The sequence below is a fragment of the Macaca mulatta genome, chromosome 6, assembly GCF_049350105.2.
Source record: "Macaca mulatta isolate MMU2019108-1 chromosome 6, T2T-MMU8v2.0, whole genome shotgun sequence".
Classification (NCBI taxonomy): Eukaryota; Metazoa; Chordata; class Mammalia; order Primates; family Cercopithecidae; genus Macaca; species Macaca mulatta.
The window spans coordinates 42657573-42662866 of record NC_133411.1 but is presented as its reverse complement, the minus strand read 5'-3'; the positions used below and the strand labels follow the sequence as shown (position 1 = coordinate 42662866).

At 41.5% G+C, this 5294-nt stretch overlaps 1 pseudogene; it reads left to right on the top strand.

Annotated features, from left to right (window-relative positions):
* The first annotated feature begins 1559 nt into the window (after positions 1–1559).
* On the top strand, positions 1560–3488 carry LOC100427756 (T-complex protein 1 subunit alpha pseudogene; annotated as a pseudogene).
* Positions 3489–5294: the final 1806 nt, after the last annotated feature.

Here is a 5294-nt window from a genome sequence, read left to right as displayed (position 1 = left end):
AGAAATCTTAGTAGTCATTTTAACAGAGAGAATTTAAGGAATTGGGAGCTGAAAAGGCAAAAAAAGAAGCATGGAGGTGACCCAGATCTAGTAAATGCCGGAGGAACAAAGTGAAGTGGTTGGAACAGGTACTTGGGAAAGGGGTTTAACAGAGCTGGGACTCAGACCCCTGTTGAATGTAACATGGGGCCGTCAGTGCTGGTGTCTCTAAAGGGTACAATGAGGCTAGTTATATGAGTGTGGAAAAATGGGAAGCCAGATCCAGTGCCACTGCTCAGATGAACTGCTTTGCTGTGGTGAACCTGGTGGGAGCAGCGAGCACATACCAAGGAACACATATCTTTTCCTTCTGCCTACCCTCAGCATCCCTTCTGTGTACCTTCTTTAGGTAGAGCTGAACTAGGAGACATCCAGCAAAGGGGAGACAATGGTTGAAAGAGTCCCAGAACCAGCATCACAATTCAAATGTGGAAAGGTGGGGTTAGAGCTGAAAGATATATCTCAATAATCAGCAGATGCAAATTTACAGGGCCAGATTTTCAGATTGGAAAGATTAAGTCACACTGGAAGCTGGTAGAAAGAGGGGAAATGGGGAAACTAATAAGAACTGGAGAGAAACATGCAGAGGAATTGGGAAAGGGAAGAAAGACTGACTTTTCAGGAAGTATATTAGAATGGATAAAGTCGATTGATCACCAACATCAAATATTTTTAAACCCTAAACTGAGAGTTTTATTTTTATTTTCTATTTTCTATTTTTTATTTATTTTTATTTCTTAGAGACAGAGTCTCACTCTGTTGCCCAGGCTGGAATGCAGTGGAGCGATCATAGCGCATTGTAACCTCCAACTTCAGGAATTGAGAGTTTTGAACTTAAACCCTTTGGATGGAGTTGAGAACATGAAGAGGAAAGTCTTGCCTTCTATTCAAGAAGGAAATAAACAGATCCAGGTGGAATTTCTTTCATGACCTGGGACAGCTGCTGTGTATAAATTCCACAAGTAGGGGACCACTACTATTAACTGTTATATGCTGATGTACTACGCACTGAGGGGAATACAAAACAAATAGCACATGTACAATCAATTGATGTAGAAATCAATCAATGCATTACTACTTCAGAGAACAAACAGACTGCATCCCATATTGCAGTGTTTCTCAATCTTTTTTTTTTCCATCATTACCCCCCTAAGGAACTTTCAGACTTCTTCCCCCCTATTTATTCCCTCCTCCCATAAAATGTTGATACTGTGGATATATTGCACATCTCTTTATACATTGGTCCTTTGGGGAATCATGAAGCATTGCAATGTCTTAGTTTCCCCCCTCCCATGCCCTCCAAAAACAAATTTTTGCCCAAGTTAAAAATTCACACTAGCCTTCCTGCCACGTCCCGCGGCCAGGTGTGGGGGAAGTGGGGAAGCTGGGAAGCTGGTGGAGCGGTGTTACCCAGCAGTCCCTGCAGTGTCGCTCGGGTCGGCTCCACGCATCACTGCTGTGGTCGCTGGTTGGCTGAGGTGCATGGTGTGTGTGAGTGGAAGTTGACGTATACCCGTGCGATGAAGATAGAGAGGCCTTTGTCCATGTTCAGGGACCGAGACCGCAGCCCTGGGGAGGTGATCCACTCCCAGAACATTATGGCTTAAGCTTCAATTGCCAATACTGTGAAAAGTTCTCTTGGTCCAACTGGCTTGGATAAAATGTTGGTGACGTAACCATTACTAATGATGGTGCAGCCATCCTGAAGTTACTGGAGGTAGAACAACCCTGCAGCTAAAGTTCTTTGTGAGCTGACTGACCTGCAAGACAAAGAAGTTGGAGATGGAACTACCTCAGTGGGAAGCCCTGTGTTACATCAGTTAAAACCTAATTATTAACACAGATGAACTGGGAAGAGATTGCCTGATTAATGCCACTGAGACATGGATGTCTTCCAAAATCATTGGAATAAATGGTGATTTCTTTGCTAATATAGTAGTAGATGTTTTACTTGTTATTACATACACAGATATTAAGAGGCCAGCCTCGCTATCCAGTCAATTCTGCTAATATTCTGAAAGCCCATGCAAGAAGTCAGATGGAGAGTATGCTGATCAGTGGCTATGCACTCAGCTGTGTGGTGGGATCCCAGGACATGCCCAGAAGAATTTTTAATGCAAAAATTGCTTGCCTTAACTTTAGCCTGTAAAAAACAAAAATGAAGCTTTGTGATATGGTCTGGCTCTGTGTCCCCACCCAAATCTCACATAGAATTGCAATCCAAATTGTAATTCCCACGTGTTGGGGGAGGGACTCCATGCTGTTCTCATGATAGTGAGTTCTGACAAGATCTGATGGTTTTATAAGGAGCTGTTCCCCTTTTCCCTCTGCACTTCTCCCTTTCTGCTGCCATGTGAAGAAGGACATGTTTCCTTCCTCTTCAGCCAGGATTGTAAGTTCCTGAGGCCTCCCAAACCCTGTAAAACTGTGAGTCAATTAAACCTCTTTCCTTTATTAATTACCCAGTCTGGGCAGTTCTTTATAACAGTATGAGAATGGACTAATATACTTGATGTACAGTTGGTCATTACAGACCCTGAAAAACTGGACCAAATTAGACAGAGAGAATCAGATATTGTCAAGGAGAGAATTCTGAAGATCCTGGCAACTGATCCCAATATTATTCTAATAGCTGGTGGAATTGATGATATGTGTCAAAGTAATTTGTAGAGGCTGGGGCTATGGCAACTAGAAGAGCTCTAAAAAGGGACCTTAAATGCATTGCTAAAGCTTCCGGAGGGACTATTCTGTCAATCCTGGCCAATTTGAAAGGTGAAGAAACTTTTGAAACTGCAATGTTGGCACATATGGAAGAAGTGGTACAGGAAAGAATTTGTGATGATAAGCTGATCTTAATCAAAACCAGTAAGGCTTGTACATCTGCATCAATTATCTTACGTGGGGCAAATGATTTCATATGTGATGAGATGGAGCACTCTACATGATGCTCTTTGTGTAGTGAACAAAGTTTTGGAGTCAAAATCCATGATGTTAGCTGGGAGTGCTGTAGAAGCAGCCTTTTCCATATACCCTGAAAACTATGAAACCAGCATGGGGTCTCAGGAACAGCTTGCTATTGCAGAGTTTGCAAGAACTCTTCTTTTTATTCCTAATACACTGAGAGTTAATGCTGCCCAGAACTCCACAGATCTGGTTGCACAGTTTAAGAGCTTTTCATAATGAGGCTCAAGTTAACCCAGAACATAAAAATCTAAAATAAATTGGTCTTGATTTGAGGAACAGTAAACCTAGATACAACAAACAAGCAAGGGTGTTTGAACCAACTATAGTTAAAGAGTTTGAAATTTGCAATAGAAGCCGCAGTTACCATTCTTCAAATTGATGATCTTATTAAATTATACCCAGAAAATAAACATGTTAAACATGGAGGTTGTGAAGATGCTTCTCATAACCGGGGCCCTTGGTGTTCTGAAGCCCTTGATAACTGATCTGATGTCTCTTTTATTTATAACAATGTTAGATGCAATTGTCTTGTACCTTGAATTCAGTATTATACATTAAAGTATAGCAAGCTGTCAAAAAAAATTTAGAGTGGTGCCTCACCCAGATTTTCTTCACTGGTTGTTCCCCTGTCCCCTAGCTGCTCTGAGAATGATTCTAGGAGAATTCTGTAGAGGATTGCCTTAGGTCAAAGGAAACTATCTCAATCAAAGTGTTTATACCCTGGGTTCCCACCAAAACCAGTGACCCATAACTCACTGACAGTAGGACACGAAAGGTTGACCCCTGCTCAAGGAAGAAACAGCTCTGTGATAAAATTCATATTCAGCAGCACCCTGTGGGATAAAGTAGAAGCTAATCTCTAGGTAGGACCACATATTTGCTTACCTTTCCTCTCTTGTTCTGTCTTGCTTCCTTCCTTAACTCCTCTTACTCCTCGTCTGTAGAGAGCATACCCTTATTAAATTAGTTTTACAAGAATCTCAATGTTAGATGCTACGTTTGAAAACCTGAGTTAAGACACACCACTAGTGACTAGAGTCACTAGGAGGTTTCACAAAGAAGCTTCATCTTAAAGGAAAAGTGGAAGCTAGGTGAAAAGGAAGGAGTGAATCAAGTATGTGGGCAATCACAATGAGCAAAGACGTGGAATGTATTAGAGATGGTGAAAAGATTGGCTTGGCTAAAGCAGAACATTAGTAACGTAGTCTGAGGCTATTTCAGAGCTTGGCTATTCTCTCTGTTGCAGGGAGGTTAGGTAATTGAAGAGTTTTCTGAAGAAAGCAAGCAGTTCATTAACATCAGGGAATGACTTACTGCATTCCTGCCTGCTCACGTCAGGATGGGAAGGTCAGGCAGACACACACGGATAGTCCAAGGGTGATGAAGTGTATTGTAACAAAATTCAAGATTGTGTGGTTCACCTAGGACAGAAGCGTATAGAGAAAGAAGTGACTGGTGTAGTTGGTGATCATCCAGATCCTGAGTAATAGAAGAGGGCAAAGTAGAGATTTAACATAGAATTTGAAATTTGATGCCATTTATAATAATAATTGATATTACTGCATTAAAGCTGCTGCATTATAGTGGAATTAGGTGAAAAGGGGATAGCTGTATAAGACAACCTTTTCAAGAATTTGTCTTCGGAGAACTGACATTTCCGGAAGAGCTAGCCCAGAGTTTATCAGATGCTCTTCTTTTGGACAAATGAGCTTCCTGGTGAGTGTCATTCTGCTTTTTGACAGAAAAATCAAACTGCAGCTCACAGATTTAAGAAAAGACCAATGAGGGATCTTCAGTGAGAATCTCTGTGGATCCATTCATTTTGTGACTATACCTGAATATTTGTGAAATACCTGTTATGAACTATTATGAGTTAGACATTCTGCTGGGTACTGGGCAGACAATAAGACAGACTTGGACTTCAGGAAGCCTACAGCCTGATGGACAGCTACACACAATGATTTTTTATCTTTGAAAGGAAAGTGACAGAAGTTTGAGATCGTTGCCCAGGTTCATGATGCAGTTGCCCAGGTTCATGATGCAGTTGGGAGAAGGGGAGAATCAGGGTTCTAAAAGATCCTTGAGATAGTAATGTCTGCAGGTCATGTCAGAGATTTTGGTTATTAGATAAAAGCAACAGAAAGACTGACCATGGGAAAGTTGTTGACAAGAGGAGGTCTGAGTTTTGTGAAGACCATTCTAGCAACAGAATGGAGAAATGTTTCGAGGGTATTTACCTGTGGCTAATGGACACCATACTGGACAGTGCAGATATAGAGCAATTCCATCAT